Below are 17,313 nucleotides of genomic sequence, written 5' to 3'. Positions count from 1 at the left end.
CTGTACAGGAGGTGGGGGCATAGCTTGCACATGGGCTCCATGTGAAAGACACACATCCTGTCACTCTGGAAAGCTGCTTGTTTTGTATTTTGAGGCCCTGCGGGCATAATTCGCTTAGGGCTTTTGCTTCTGTCTACAATTTGTCTTGGCCTGTTAGAAATGAGCCCACTGAGATAACCATACCCACTGCAGTGTATGGAGTGGAGGAATGGACAATGAGGTGACCCAAAGTCTAGTACTTTGAAGTGCTGAGCTGGGTGGCAGCTCTTGCTCGGTCCCAATTAAAATGGTGTTACAAGGGGCTGGTGTGACAGTAGGGTGTCTGAGCTGACATACCGTGCTCAATGGAACTGTATGTGGAGGCGATGCTCAAGGTACAACCTGATTGTTGCACTCAGCCTCATTTATTTTTTCACTGCATTTTATGTCCTATACGCTTTATTAGCCTTCTTTTATTTAAAGTGCACTGGGAATATGAAGTTACTTGTTTCTACTGAGCTAGAAATAGGGAATATATTTAATAAATCTACGTTTCTGAAGCTCTTATTTATAAATAATGATATGTTAACAAGACATTTCTTTATGCTGGATATTGAAAGGCACTTACTGCTGAAGCATCAGTGTTTTGCCGTTTTCATTGCTGTATCAAGGGAAAACAAAATAAAACCTTTTCTATTTAGATGCAAATACCATGCTTTTAACCTGTAATGCACCACACTGACCATCCTTGACTGAAAACAATTAGCGATAGCTTTATTTTACTGAAAGATTCCCACCTTCCCCCCACTGCACACTCCCACTTTGCAAGCAGCGATGCACCAAAGAACATTTGTTGGAAAAGGGTTTTCAAGCCCGAAGTGGATGTTTCAAGTGAGAAAGAAGAAAGAGCTTTGCTACACTCCAGTTAGCCAGTCTCTGTGGGTTGTTTGCTTTTGGGAGACAACGCAGGAAATTCCATTATATGTCCCGGCTCTGAAGCAGGAAAACTGAGCAGTGGAACCTCGGTGCTCTGTATCTGTATCCCGTGGGAGTGCCAAGCAAGGATGAATCAGGGCAGGGGGCTTAGGTGCTCCTGCTTTCCTGTTTGTTTGTGGTCCCCTGTTGCTGTCTAAAAGGATGCGTACGGTCGGCTCTGATTTGCCCTCACCCCTGTTTAGTTTGTGTCTGCCTCTGCCCCGGAATGTTTCTAGCCTTTTTAAAGACTGGAGCTGAAACAATCCAGTTGGGCTATAAGCCAGTATCATGGCACTCACGTGGGACAGGAGAGACTGAGGTAGAGGTTCTGTGTGTCAGTCTGAGCAAAGCTGCTCTGATGGTCCCTCGGGAAGCCAGGCTCCAGGCAGGAGAGAGGGGCCCCGGTGGGAGCCTGAGGCAAGCACGCTAGTCCTTGGGCTGCTTAGGGTTCCCTGTCTTTGAATGTGCATATCTGAAAGAGTGTGAGTCCTCCTGAAAGAGTATGATTCCTCCTGACTTGGAACGGAGAAACGTCTGAAATCTCAGTGTTTCCCCTAAAAGAAAAAGGTCTGCTGTGTGGTTCTAACCTTGACTCCCTAAGTCGTCCACAGAAGCCGAAGGCAGGCCAGTCTCTCTCCGTGGATTGATGGCAAAGGGCCTGAATCCCTAGCTCAGGCTAGCGGATTGGACTCTGGTGGGATGGATACTGCTCTCTGTGGTGCCGAGAGCAGCACTGCATCATGGAAAGCTTCCCTCTGCCTTCCTAAGTGTTGCTTACTAATTTTCTTTAGTGACAGTAGGTTCACAGTTGCCTTTATGTTTATTTTTTTGAGTCATTTTTTATGAACCTGCAGGCCCAAGGCATGCTGAAGAACAAAACCCAAACCAAACAGCTCTCTGGTGTGAATGCCAAATTGTCACTTCTGATGTTTGGCAGTTAACAGGTGCCCAAAGAACGACTTACAAATGCTGAAGAAATTTGTTTATGAATTATTCATTGGTTCCGTTCCAGCGTGTTGGGGAGATGGGCATTGTTACGGAAAACAGCATAGACCTTGGCATTTAGTGTGGAGGCTGTTTGATGGGAATGCTGCAGTAGCAGAGACTTGGCCTATGTATAGGAGTTAATAACTGAACACTCCTGCTCTACTTTTGACAATACAAGAGATTTGTTCCTTCTGAACTCCATGTTGTAAGTATCTTTTTCTTGTGACCATACTCTCTCTCATCTTCACTGAGACATGGTAGTCAACTTTCAAAGATAGGCATTACATCACCTCCCTCTCCCCCCCCAGCTTGATGCTTTTTACTATTGCATGCACCCTAAATAGATTATTTCAGAAGAGGTGATTACATTAGATATTGGGACCAATTATTTAGACATTTAGTGGTGTGACAATGCAGAGTGTTCAGCAGCGCTGGCTTACAGCTACGTTCCAGATCACAGCCTGCACTGCTGGAGGTTGTACAGGACATTGTGTCAAGGGAGAGACAGGATTAAGGTGGAAGGATTTTTTTGCAAGCCGTATCAGTTCCTGAATTCACCCCAGAGTCTTGTCCCACAGTTGTTCCTGCTTTAAGGCTCAAGCCATCTCGCTTTGAATTCCAAAGACTCCAGTTTATTGAAGCTGTGATGAGGAAGTCTTACATGGTAAAAGATTTTTTTTTCTCTGTCTTTGTGAGGGTGGTTGGGTTTGAAGCTGCCTTTGCAAATCATGATTTAAATTATCAAGCAAAAATTATGGGAATAATTTATTTTGTATCTTTCATTTACTAAAGTAAGCTTGGTTCACACGGTGATGTGTGTGGCAATATAGTCATTATGCTAAAATAGGTTCTGTTGCTGATGAAGGAAATGTAATACCTATACATTTTTGTAGTAAAGTACAGCATAGTATGTGATCCATTTTTTTATCATGTTAAAAATACATTAAATGTTCATGTATTATATTACTTTTACTTATAACTTACATCAAGCCGTTGTGGTTGAAAATTGATTTCAAATAAAAATGTGGAATAACTTATTTAAATTTAAAAAATGCAAATAAACTGCAGTGTTTATACTGAAGGTCCATTTTGGGAAGCATGCTTTTTAAAAAAGCCGAATAAAACAGGTATTTTAAGGTAGATTTTTAGTAAAATTAATTTATTCCTTTTTTTATCTGGTCATCTCATCCTTTTATACTCTCAGTCACTATTCAAAGACACAGAACAAAGCAGGTGCTACTCAGCTCCCAACCAGGTTCTTATTGTTTGAATAAATGAGATATTTTTATTAAGCTAAACTGAAAAAGTAAAAAATTGTTCTTGCAGAAGCAGACAAAGCTTTCTAAGCTCTGGTTCCCGTGCATCAGGCAGTAATTCTTTAGACTTAGTATTTGACTTGTTAAAGCTATGAAGTAGATGCTCAGTGATTTAAATGAAATTAATAGATTGGCAAACATGGGCCTCATTAGTGTGCATAATCACATTTTTAAATATTAATTTGTTTTATTTTTCAGAGTAAATCTTTTTAACTTCAAAATTTTACCTTGTTACTAAAAGAATTATATGCGGTCTCCATCTACATGAGGAGATGACATAATACTGAGCGAGGCTGGGGAAGAAGGGTTGTAACTTAGTTGTTCATGAGAAGGTTCTTCCTGCATCCTCTTGAATCCACAGCAGAAAAGGTGTAATTTTTTGGTGAATCGTGAATTTATGGTGAGGGTCAGGGTGTACGCAGTCTCCCTCCAGACACTCTGATTGCTAGTAATCAGCATGTTTCCCTCCTTGTGGAGGGAACTATATCACCACTATTCCTGGAGTTATGAACATCTCCTTTTATATGCATTTATTATGTGTCCTACTTTCTCTTTGCTCTATGATCAGTATGCATTACATCTACTGCATGGGGATCCTATGTTCCCTCCCATGGGTAGGGGAAAAAATCCAAACCCCAGAATTCAGTTCTGGCAGATTTATTTTTACTCGCATTGTACATTTAAAAAAACGGGTCTTGTTCATCCTGGACGATTCCATGGAGACACAGAAACTAGTGTAAGGAAGACAGATCCTCAGTATTTCAGGGAAACATTTTTTATTTTTAATAGCTGCTTAAAGCTGACTTTTTTACTATTACTCATTGCAACTCAAAAGCCTGATGAGAACTTGGTAGATGCAACATTCTAAGTATTCAGAACATCACTGTTTCTTAGCTCAAGGTCTATGAGTTTCAGGATTTTTTTTCCCATCAAAATCAGGGCCAATACTGCTGTTTCTGAAATACATAGACTGCTTTGGTTTTTATACACACTTCAGTAGCCTTTGCAAGCTCACTGCATTTTTTTTGTGTGTGTATGTGCATAGCTAATCTTTAAAATTTGAAGTCTATCTTTATATTCGTGATAATAAAAATTTTGCCATCCGCTCCTTACTTGAAGTGACTTTTTAGTAGGCTGCTTTGTAAATGTCACAAACTGTGCAGTTGTTGCTAGGTATTTTTTTTCCCCCTTTTTATCTCCAGTTTGTGTAGCCTTTGAAAAGAAACGGTTGCTGGTCCTGAAATGCTCTGTTTTCTCTCGCCCCCATTTTTTTTGTCCATTTATACAAACCACTAAACACTTGAAATGACTCCATGCTTATATTAAGGTTTTATACTGCTTCCCTTTCTTGTCTTTGCACCCCTTGGCATGTAAAAATCAGGAGCAGTTATTTCAGAAGATGTCTTTTGCTTTACATTTTGTACTGTGTCTTCAGAGGTGCTATTTACTCCCTCGTGCCTTTCTTCACCCCCTGTTGGGAGTAGGTTGTAGTACAAGAACAAGTAACTGCACTGAGGAAATAGAGCAAACTTAGTATTGAAATGGTTTAAAATAGTCTTATCCACAAGTTCCCCGTTAAATTTCTGTGTACAGTAGATGCCAAAGAACTGCTCAGTCTTTGAAGAACTTTACTGTTTCTTCACAGAAGAACATAGAAATTTAATGAGGAATTTGTAGATAGGACTATTCAGCAGCTCGTTATTTATAGTTCACCCCTGCACTCCTGATGTGCAAGGGACACAGCAGTGGAAGGCAAGTCTCTGTATCGCTCACCCAGGAACAAAAAGACTGTACCCTGTGGTGGCAAAGTCATCTCACTGATGAACGCTGCCAGTGCCCTGTCTTCTGCATGGTTTTTTTTGTGTGGAGTTTTTTTGTTGTCCTTTTTAAAACTAATTATATTTATAAAGGGGCATAACAGCCAAAGTCTTTTGCCTCCAGCAGTGGCTTGGTGCCAGGATGTTTGGCAGCAATGCCAGCCTAAGATATTCCTGATCTTTTTTTCTCTACCCCCCCCCCCCCCCTCATTCTTGCCCCCTCAGTTGTACTGACAGAACAGTTTGTGGGATTATGTTTTGAAGCAAATAACTGAACAGATCTGGCTTAAAATGCAGGCTTGTTCTTTTTTTGTGTGGAAAATCTTAGAAAAAGAAAAGCCCACGTTTTGTGGCTTCAATGAGAAATGCTTCAGGGAGCTAAACAGTTGTCCTGGTGTACCTTGAGGGGAACGAGAGGGGCTTAAACTTGTGCTGGGAAATCTGAACAATTTGTGAATGCACTCCTGTATCGCCACCAACAGACAGAGCAATTTTCTTAAATCTAGTACCATTACCTTCTTTCCAGATCGTGAAGATATGTTGACTACGGAGCATTAAACTGCAGACTCAAGGTATTCAGAAACTGGTATTCAGAAGTACATCTTGTATAACAACCACTGCCCGTGTCAAAGCAGGGATTCATCTGTGGTCAAACTAAACAGCTGAGAAGTTGAAGGGGAAGTTCTGTTTCAGGGTAGCTCTGTCTCGCTTGGCTTCTCCAGTTACAAGTGCTGTAATCGGTAAGGTGGTCTACGAGCACTCAGGTGAAACTCTGTACTGGTCTCCCTCCCTGTGAATTCTTCCTGTTAATGGAATGACGTAATTTGTATGGAAATTCCTCCTGTTTGGTCACTGTATACAGCAATTTAGATCTGTGCAATTTAGAACTTGCTGTTGTAAATAGAGGGAGTTTGGTTTAAAGGTTGTGAGAGAACACTGCGGGCATGTAGGTTCTGGAAAACCTTCAGCTACCAGAAGTCCGTTTTTTCCCCTTTCCCTAGAAAGTCATATGGAGATTTAAATTATTCCCAGCTTCATTTACCTACTTTTTTTTTTTAAGTGGATGAATTTCCATAGTCAACTTTACAAATGTCAGTATGCTTAAATGATGTTTATGGTAGCAAATGAGATATTATAAGTTGAGATTTTTCTGCTACTACTGGCCAGAAATTTGTGAATTGATTGTTGGGGGTAAGGGTTGTCACTGGTGAATGGTCACATCTTCACAAACACGCATATAAATTATTTCAGTGAATTTGGTCAAAATTGTTCATCTGGAAAGGACAGAATTTATGCTGAGAGGAGGCACTTCCTGACCTGACTGGGCAATAGCCTCATGACAGGGTGCTCCCTTAGGACATGGAAAAACATAGGCAGAAGGTCCTTAATTCAAATCCGAGATGTTAAAAATTTGAACTTATTTCCCAAATCCCTTCTGTATGTTTGCCCCTCTCTTCATCCTCCCCCAGATTTTCCAGAGTCTTGTTTTTGTTCCAGCATGGAACAAAAATCCAGAAATACCAATTTCTTTTTTTCAAAACGGGATGCTTGTTCACCAGCCTACCCCATTATTCTCAACTACAACACATATTTGAAGGGAAGCCCTATGAAATGGAGTAGATTGTGCAGTCATTTTGAGATACTAGCAACCTTGTAATGCATTTCAGATCATTAAAGAAAACATCTGATGTTTTCATGTGTGTAGCAGGGACTGGGCAGAGGAGAGAGGCAATGGAAAAAAAGAGCAGAAAGCTTTCTACAATTTCTTACAAGCTTGTGATGATTTTGAAACGTTAAACTATCGGTACTAAAATGGGTCATTCTGAGGTTAACTGAGGCAATTGCCAAGAGATGTTTAGCAGGCCACATAACATTGTTTTAGCAAAGGAAGTAGCTGTACAAGGCATTATTCTGTTCAGATGCTAAATTAATAGGGCCAGTTTGGGGGCTAGAATTTGTCTTGGCTGGTGGTGGGTTACCTAGGAAACAAGGATTAAACTCTCCCCCCACCCCTCCCAATCCTAAATGAGGAGAGAAGTTTATATTTTTAAGAAGAGTGTTTAACTTTGTGTTGTGTATATACTTACACATGCATGTATGCATGCCTGATTTCAGTATCTGAAAAAAAAAACCCCATACATGTGTTCTTTTTGTGGCGTCTTCACAATAGAGGAGGTAGGGTCTCAGGTGTGTCAAGCTCAGAAAGGCTGAAAAAGAGAGAGATCATTTATCTTTAGGCAACTTACTGGCTATTTAGCATTTTCCCCAGAGATCTACAGTTCAAAAGCAGGGTGAAGTATTACCTGAGAGTTACTTCCAGAGTTTCTGGGAGTAACTTGCTGTGTTACACATGCAACTTAGCATTGCCATCCCTGGTGTGGTAGTATCTTGGGCAGCCTGTATCTGGGCTAATGCACAGCTTGGTTTTGTAATATTTAGAGGAACTTTTATTCATCTCTTTAATTGCAGTCTTTGAATGAGAAGGAGTATGGTAAGTGCATATTGTTTCTAATATTATAGTATTCTTGGTATCTTCTGAGGCTTAAACTTTAAAGAATAAGTTTCAGTACTATTCAAAATAAATTAAACTGTTTTCATAGAGAGTTTGTAACTCCAACTACAAGAATTTGGAGCCAAGGCTGCCTGCTCTGCAGTGCTTAACTTACTCCAAAGACTTTTTAGTCTTTTGTTTGGAGGCCTTTGTGTACTGCCTGGTAGGGCTGTGGGTGATAGCTTAGATACACCATGCTGAGGAGAGTGTAAAATATTGTTAAAACGATTGTAAAAATAGTAACTTGGTACTACACGTTCTTCTTGCTGTGACATTCTCATCATCCCCGCTTAGCTTACTGTCAGAAAAAGAAGTCTCTTTCTATAGTTAGCATAGGAAGGCGTATCTAGCCAAAAGAAGAGTGAGCTTGGCTCTAATCTGCCGCCTCCATCATTAGCGCAGTTGGTAGCAAAGGGCTTACTTCAGAACTGTGCTTGCAGGTGAGGGCTTGGGGGATTTATTTCTTTATTTTGACTTGCTTTGGGATTTTTGACGCTCTTGGCATAGGAGGTGAGCAGAATTGGGAGTGTTTGTATTGGAAGCATTGGCTGCCCAGAGACATCAAAAAACTACTGCGGTGCTCCCTGGGCTTCCCATTTCACTCCCGTGCTGTGTCTTGAGAAGAGGACTTCCTCCTGAAGTCCATGCTCGCTCTGTCTCATGTGGTTTCTGAAGCTGTTGGTGTTGCTTTCACTCCACCTTTCAAATACATATCTTATTTTCTGTAGCACTAATTCCTTTGGGTCACAGTTACCTCATTGCAGTGGCTTTCCTAGCCCCAAGATCTGCCTAGTTATTAGGCTGTTCTCCTTCATCAGTCATCTTGGAAGACAGTGACTAAGAACAATGGTCAATGCATAGGAATAGAAAGAGCAGAGACTTCTTGTGTGCTGAACAGGCAAAAGTAGCAGTAACACAGTAACATCATTTCAGTAGGGATGTTACTGAGGAGGTGAATCTTCACAGAGGAAATACAGTCCTATAACTATGTTGATTTAGGTATATCTAGGCTTAAGCTAAGTGCCTTGCCCTAGTAGCAATATTGGTACCTATCTGTGGTAGTGGTTGTCTGTCTTTTTTCTTCTCCTAATCTTACTGGCCTGCTCTAAGAGTACAGACCTGGTGTTTTCTCTCAGCTGGACTTGGGAAGAAACCAGCACTTGGAAGGCATGTGCTGCACGAGGTAAGTTAGTAGGGGGTTGCAAGTGTACCCTGTGCAAGATTGCCTTGAAAGCATCTGCCATCTGGAGAACTCCAAGAAATGTCCCTGCTTTGGAAGAGACTAGTCTGGAGTATACTTCTGCAGGCTTTTTTTGGGGGGGGAAGCAGGGAAGGAGTTTGCTTCTGGCTCACCCAGAATTGGTTACACTCGTTTTGTGGTAATGTGCAGAGACGGCTGGGCTGAGCTGAGCTGTCCTGCTGCGTGTGGATTTCCCAGCTCAGTTGGCATTCGCCAGCAGTCTCTGAGCCCAACAGTTGGAGCCTTGTTCACAGATACCATACTTGCTAAAACTTCCGCTGTAATAGAACGAAAAAACTTTGTTCTCCCCTGCTTGCTTTTATAATTTTCCTTTCTTTTTAATGCTTATAACATCAGCAGTTGCACTGTGAGGAAGGGGGATGTATGTGTATGCAAGCATATTTAGGTGTATATGTAAACACACACACAAATTAAAATTTTGACAGGGCTGGTAACACTGCAGAGCAAGTGATATAAACAATTCTGCATCCTTTTGTAAGACAATGGAAAACGTCAAAGATGAGTTAAAGGTCAACCTAATTTTGCGGGTTTGTAGAACTGCAGTTTTCTCTTAAATGTTTTTTTCTCTTTACTGTGAGACTACCATAAACTGAAGCTGTGTACAAAGCAAATTACACAGCAGATACCAGAGCAAAGGGTGTCAGCTGTACAGGAGGTGCCCAGGGTATGAATATTTTGGTTTAGTTTTCATTCTTACTTGTCCTCTGTGGTGTTAGCAGCAGGGGTAAAACTTTCAGACTAAGTATAACTGTTTAATTGCTGTTCTTTAAGGTTCACAAAATGGTCAATATAGCTGTTATTGCTAATTATCTCTGGTCAAGACCACTGTGCGAAGTGGTATTCAAAGATTTCCCTTAAGCCAAAGGCTATAAAATCAGGGAAGTAGCAAATTAATGGGAAAGGCAGGGTGTTATGAAATAGAGTGTGGATTGTTTGACTGTTTTTATATATACCAAAGTGTTTGTGTGTGATTTTTTTTTTTTTTTTTTTTTTTTAAAGTAGTTGTAACTAACATGTGTCTCTTAAGCTTGCAATTACTAATTCCCTTTGGTGAGGAGGTAGAGTGGACCTCATAGGACCTGAAGGGGGAGGGCAGAGCAGTTGCTGGTGCTTAGAGGTATGTTGTGCTGGGGAACACTATGGAAGATGAGTGAGAAGTCCAGAGCGGGAGACAGTGCTGGAAAAATTTCAGCCCACTAATGTATAATTTTTTTGAGAAGGATGAAGAAGAGTGGGTAATAACCCTGATGGTGAGGAAAAACATGAACCTGATGTGACAAAACGGAGACCTAGTATAAGAGATTTTAGAAGCTGGTGTCATCACATACAATGAGGCAAAGAAAACCAAGGCAAGTTCTTGCCTTCAGGCTACAGGAGATGACTGAGGGAGACAGGGATAATGTTGATGTAGAGGAGGTTTTATCAGACTTGAGCTTCTAATCTCAGGTGTTTTAACAGTCCTCCACCAAGTATGAAAACTTCCACTGAGCTTTGTATGAATCTTCAAGGTTTATTTGGGTCAGGCTTTCAGCCTTTTTCTCTGTAATTAAGATTTGCCATTTTTCCCCTCTCACATGAAAATCTACTGGTTACTTTTTGTTAATTAAAGGACTTTGAACTGGGGCTTTAAGGAGAGTCAAATACTAAGAAGATTGGCTCTATTGAAACTCTGACATCAGTTTAGATGTGGCCAAGGAAAGGCACTGTACAGGCCAAAGGATGTCAAAAATGAATTTCATTAAATTACAGTGATTTGTTTAGTATAGGCTGGGGTGATATTTTCAGAAGGTTCAAGACCCTCTGGCATATTTTACTCCCATCTTAGACATGCTAGAGAGGAAGAAGTGACAGTGTTTGGGTACTACCCAGTGTGAAGGCCACGTGACAATGGCCTGTAGATGGGAATGTTGTAAGGTAAAGGCACATGGAGAGATGTTCAGGTACTGTGGTGACAGGGTTGTGCAGGTACTTGAAAGTACACAGAGATACAGAAATCCGTAGGTCACAGCCCTGAGGGAATGGAGAAGGAGAATGGTGATATTAGCATCTTTATAGAGACTATGCAAGATGGTGGATTCCTTTCTTTTTTTTTTCAAAAGAAGAGTGGTTTGGATCAGAGCCAGAAGGTTTTGGTGCTAAGCTCTCATTTCTTCCCTTTTGTACCATGAGTGAAACATAACAAGTCCCTTTTAAGTCCCAGTGAGTGTAAAAGAAATGCTGGCTTCAGACAGCATTTTGCAGGCTTCTATCACTTCTTAAAAAGGAAGAAAGAAAATCTAAATGTATCAGTTCTCACTGCCTGTCTCTAATGCTGCTTCCTTCTTTCTGGAAGAAAAGAAGGTGCCTAGCTGGATATGTAGTTGATGAGAGAGTAAGTTACAGATCGCCCAGTAATGGTCACGTAGAGCCTTCCTGCTCTTGTCACCCCAGTTATTTCTGGGTGCCCTGTGGAGTACGCAGGGATTTCAGAACAGAGGACTGGCGAAACCCGCCGGCTGGCTGGGAGCTGCTCGGAATGAGCAAGGTGGGGAGTGGTAGCTAGCGTGCTTCTCTGTAATCCTGCTGCTGTTTTGAGATGAGGCATCTGAAATCAGGATTGCCAGGGAGACAGATAAGGCCTGAGGCAAATGCCTGAGGATTTGCTGCAGCTGGAGGACTGCAAGTGTAAAAGTCTCCTTTTCAGAATCCACTGCCCTGGCCCCGCGTCCTGTGGCAGGTGCCTCCCAAGTCCCCTTCAGAGGATGTGGCAAAATTTATTTACTTTAAGATGCTACTGCTGAGTGTGGTACCAGTGTGTAGCTTAGAGCACTCAAAGTGTGAGAGGTCTGAGTTAGTTTCTTTTGTGAGCCTGGGGATACAAGTCTGCATCTTCCGGCTGTCCAAAGAGTTGCCCTTGTTGCCAGGATGGGGTGAGGATGGGGATTGTATCTGCCTGCTGCTCAGAGCTGAACCTCTTTTACAGCAGAGACCACAAGCTTCTTGAGACAAGAAAAAGAGCAAGTGAGGGGCAGCCTGCTGTGCCATAGCCTGGTGTTTAAGACCCACAGGCAGGGCAGAGGGTTGTAGGTTCCGGCTCCTGCAGCCTCAAACTGTGTGTACATTTTATAATAAACAGACCATGGGTAATAACCTGAAGTAATTCCCAGCCATGACTGCATTTTGTAACTGTTCCAGGTTGGCTGAATTGCCATTACAAGGTTCTTTCACAGCTCTCAGGTTTTGGATTCCAGTGTTAAGGGAGGCGTTGGACGTCTGACTGCTGGGGCTGGACTCCGTTGATTGTGTGCAGAAGTAGGCTGTGACAGAACGGTCAGGTCAGGTGGGCAGGCACTGCGGTCCAGAGTTAGATGATGGAAATTGGAGGTTCTCTGAACAGCACTGCAGTCTCCCAAAGCACAAGACTTAGCTGTAACCCTGGGGGGGGTGAGGATTAACTACCCAGGCATCTGTTTAGAAAGGCACTCAGGAGTAGAGACTGTCCAGCAAGCTCTTAGAATAGGTAGTGGGCAGTGTGTTTTGTACAGGAGGTCAAGAGTTTGATTATGGAAGGCAATTTGGGTGAATGGCTATGAATTGATGGTGTTTATGAGCGGGAGGGAGCACAGTAAAATAAAACCAGTAGCCTTCATAAGAAGGAAAGAGTTCATTTCCTTGATGAAGCTATACAAAGGTCTCGAATGCAAACTCTCCCACCTTGCAAAGTCGGAATGTAAATAGCAAGCTCTTCATTGACCTCAGATGCAAGAAGGAGCCAGACAAAAAGTGGGAACTAGGTCAGATGGCTAAGGCAAGTACAAGTGAATGTAGCACAAGGGTGCAGGTACAGAATTAGAAAGGTCAAAGTACAAAATAAGATGCAATGAGCAAGAGAAATTGAGAGCTACAGTAAATAATTTTTAGGATGTCAAAGTCTTTGCTTCAGTTTCCCAAAAGGAACTAGCATGGTAGCTGACTTGGTATAAAATGCTTCTTGACTAAAAATAATGTATCTGTTTGGACCTCTGTGTCATCCTTAAGTGAAAGTTAATACTGTGGACTCTTCATTGTGTCACTTGGCATCTGTCCCACACCAGTATCTTGAATTTACTACTTGCATTTTGGCCTGACTAGTGCTAACCATGGTTATTTGCAATGCTGTCTCTGCCTGCTTTACATTTTTCGTATCTGACGTGCAATATGTTTCCCAGAGGAGGTCTTTTAATCTCATCTTTCTTCACCCTCAAGCTGTGTAGACTTTTCTCCAGTCAGTGCACAAAGAACCTACTGAGCTGCTCCTTCCCCCAGCATCAATAGGATTTTCCAACATAAATCTCTCATCTATCAATGGATTAACATGTTTAAAATGCAACTCACTGAGTGGATTAAAGAGCTCAGGCATGTGTAATAAGATATAGTACCTTTCACTGCAGTAATGCCAGTTTGGATCAATCCAGGACGTTAGTGACTGGGAGTTACCATTTGAACCGCATCAACTGAGTATGGTTATAAACTTGTGTCATGAATTTCTCTCTGGGCAGGATGGGGAGCTTGTGAATGGAGTCAGCCGTGCAAGCAGTGCCTTCCCATTTCAGGCACTAGAAGGATATGCATCCAGATTTAACGTGGGACAGATTTTAAGACATTTGATAGAAAAAAATCGTTGTGCAGTGGGATTTCTTGTTTTGTCCTTTTAAAGAAAAGGGATGATGTTTGTGGGGGTGTGTGGGGCGGGGCAGAAATCCCAATATCGTCCTTATTATTCATAATTTTCTTCAAATGTGAATAATGTTTGCAATATTATTTATGACATTGTTCAGTTCTGCACCTCAGATGACAGGGCCCAGGGCACTGATTGGTGTCCTCTGGCTATCTTCTTGGGACAGTTGTGGCTGTATCTACCTCTCCCCTCTGCTGCAGATTGCTCTGTATGGAGGGGAATGGGACTGGTCTGCGCACACACACGTGGATTTTGTTCTTTTTTCAAAACTCCTTTTTTTTTTTTTTTTTAAGGGACGATTCCCTTTTGTTTTTAAGCATTTAAAAGCCTTTTTTTGATGTATCTGTCACACTACTCAGCACAACCAACATTTTTTTTCTTTGAAAGTATACAGCTTCTATTACAGAACTAATGTGTTTGGACCCCCTTGAGAAAGGAGCCACTTGGAAAAATGAGTCACAGTTTATTCCCAAATCTTGAAGTGATGGGTATGTGATTTTTTTTTTTTTTTTTTTTTTTTTTTTTCCCTCTGAATTTTTGAAACCATTTGTCAGAGAAGATTGGCTTCAGCCTTGGTTGAAAAAAAGCAATCATGTGGCAAACCAGTTTAGCAGTTCAAGTAAGGGCCAGAGAAACTACGACCTGGATGAAAGGTCAGGTATACTGTTCTCTACTTTTTTTTTCTTCTTTTTTTGTTTTTTTAAAGTTCAATCATTCTTTTACTTCTTCCTGGAAGTGGTTGGTAATACAGAGTTTGGTGATGCGTAGTGTCCTGAAAAAGACATCTGGGTTTGGAAAATACAGTTGTTACACAATTGCTAATTGCTCTGCTTATTGGATTGTTTTAAAAATGTTCAGCTGTTTTTCTGTAAGGCTATTACCAAGGTTATGATTGGTCTTATCTTATTTTGTCTGTCTTTCTTGCCTTTCATTCTTTCTGTCTTTCTGTTCTTTCTTTCTTGAAAACATTACCAAGCAAAATCTATACCAGAAATGTTCTAGTTTCTTACTCATAACCTAGTATAGTGAAATGAAGACTATATAGCATCGTGATAGTTTTGAGCAAAAGAGAATCTCAGTCTCTTTCCTGTGCTAGTAATTAACTCTCCTGCTTCAGTTAAGTCCTGTTTCACGATAGTTTTCTCATCTGTGCATGTTATTATAATAGAAATAATACTTAAGATTATCAGACAAAAGGTGATGAGTAAATTATCATCATTACCAGATTTCTTGGCTGCCTAATACTAGGTTCAGGGACGTTAGATATACTTATATGAATGGAAATAGAGTTCAGTGCAGCAGTACTGAATACGCACATGAAAAGCTGGCATAGCAGGAGGTAATTGCGTGTTTAAGTGTTTGCATGGGTCTGTGGGTTTTGTAGCTGGCCTTAGAGTAGCTGTGTGAATGTTGACTTTTTTTGTTCCATGAACTTCTGAAACTTCTGCACCCCCATGTAGATTTAGTTCTTTCATTTCTGTTACGAAAATGAACTTGGGGAAATAAGGATTTGGTGTACAGGGATGGGTATTTTAAAAGGATCCTTGAGCATGTGGAGAACGCAGGAGGAGAAACACTGTATGCAGAATAGCCCTGACAGCTGGTGGGAGGGTTTAATGAGTGAGGGGCCAAGGGTCTTGCATGCCCAAGGCAGCACGGCAACCAGATCCAAACTAATGCTGTTCATTCCAGGATTTGAGCTGTAGTGACTATATAGCTATCTTGAGAGCCCAAGATGGTCTCTTCTAGGACTGGAACTGCCTGGAAGAGTGTGCTTCATGTGATCTTGCCTACGGCTGCCACCAGTTGCTAGTTTTCAGGTATTGGTCTGAGACAGTATCTGTTGAACACTGTATCAAAGTTGAATGACCCTTGCTGGAAAGTAAATGCAAGTTTTGCACCCTGCATACTTGAATGTGAGAGCTCTGAATGAAAATGAAGCACTTGCCTTTTTGAGGATTGAAAGCCAGTGCTTTAGGTGTCTGTGAAGAAACTAAAGTCTGTGTGAGAACATCTCAGAAGGTTTAAAGAAATAATCTGGTAAAAGCAGTAGTTATGTCTTACTCAAAAGCCATCAGTAGCTCTCCTTTTCCAGAATGGAGGTTGCTTTTCTAAATGGCCTGAAACCTCACCAACTTTACTTTTCTCTTCATCCCCTTTTCTTCTGCTGTACTTTATTCTGTTCCCATTGTAAGCCTAAATGCATCTGTCCCAGGGAGCATCTCTTGCAAATTTAACAGTTGTGTAGCGTCAGATTTGTTATGCTGGGTCAGGCCATTTGCTTGCTGTTGCTCATGAAGCTGGCAAAATTAGAAGTAGATCAGGCAAAGTGAAAGGAATGGGAATTTTGGGTGTCTTATTCCTTCTACTTTGTCAGAGATTCTTGTTGCCTCTGCTCCTCTCCAGAAAATGCACTAGAGATAAATTAAAATGGATAATGTTTTTCCTGACTTGGGTTGTGGTTGTCTTGTGCCTTCCCTTTTCTGCCTCATTCTGTTTTGTTCTTCCTTCACCTCCAAAAAAGAAAGCCTTCACAAAGCTCCAGAAATGCCCGATGCTCACATGCTGCGTGTGCTGTGCCAGCACTGGGTCTACCTTTTATTTAGTCTCGTGTCCCTGAATTCTGAGGCTGAGGGGCCGCTGCCATAAAATACTGAAGGTCAACATTATATTGACAGTGGCTTTGCCACAGATTATTTAATGCAGTTCTGGGTGACAGCCGACAATGCTACAGGTTGGGTATGGCTCCTGGCCAGTTTTGCCTTCCTCTTTGTGTGGCAAAGTAAAAATGACTCAGCTGGATGCAGTTGTCTTGAGGCGTGGGTTTGCCAAGTACTAAAAAGGGGAGACTAGTTAATAAAAGTGTCTGAGGGCCAAACCGATGCTATGAAAGTGTGAAAAGATGCAGAAAATGAAACTGTTATTTGACATGTAGATGTATCACTAGGCAGCTAAGTGTCTGTATTCCCATTTCACTTAATTTGTTGTTAGTGTTAGTCAGCAGAGGTCAATGTCTTCCTTGCCTGAGTTAACAGTAGGACTTTTTTGTAGCATTCTGTACTTCTGCTGAGGAGGCAGCCACAGAAACCTTCTAGTGATGTGCCAGTGTGTTGCACATATTTGGGCTGGTTGTAATAACCCTGTTAGGACGATGGTTCATCATCTTGATAATTAACAGAATCCAGTTGGTCCGATGTAAGTATTTTTAACTTCAAGTGCTTTTAAGAAAGGGAGACATGAACAGCACCTGCTAATGAACAGTTATTTCAGAGTTCTTATTCAAAATTATGTTGTTATTTTGCTGTACAGTCAACGTTAATGGGGTTTTATTATTCATCAGTAAGATAGATGCATATCTTCCAGTGGTATGCTGTTAATGTGCCAAGGAAATGCCATGGTTGGTTTGTTCTTTCTGTCCTTCTCTCAAGAGAGGATATTGTGTTTTGTGGTATAGTGTTTTGTTCTGATGGATGTAGAAATGGCTGTGCGCCCTGCACTCATTGGTACTGGCAAAGGCAAGAGCGAAGTGCATTTTGCCCTTGGAGTGAAAAGTGGTGACATCTGTGGGAGGCCTTGTTCCAGCGGGGATTCTTGTCAAGGTCTTGCACCTATCTCAGTAAAGCTGTACCAGCTGCACATGGCAGCTTACCCTTCACCTGTGGGGGCCTGTGCTTAGTATTGTGAAACACTTCCTATGCCAACTCTGATAGAGTTATATCCAGACTTCTTCA

General features: G+C 41.5%; 1 protein-coding gene across 2 annotated transcripts in view; it reads left to right on the top strand.

The window, feature by feature from the left end:
- Positions 1 to 17,313, top strand: part of SLC66A2 (solute carrier family 66 member 2) — a 67,984-nt gene that overhangs the window by 27,032 nt on the left and 23,639 nt on the right. The gene's annotated exons all lie outside the window — the stretch shown is intronic.

This window comes from Accipiter gentilis, chromosome 20, assembly GCF_929443795.1.
Source record: "Accipiter gentilis chromosome 20, bAccGen1.1, whole genome shotgun sequence".
NCBI lineage: Eukaryota > Metazoa > Chordata > Aves > Accipitriformes > Accipitridae > Astur > Astur gentilis.
The sequence above is the reverse complement of the archived record's forward strand: the minus strand, read 5'-3'. Positions and strand labels throughout refer to the sequence as shown.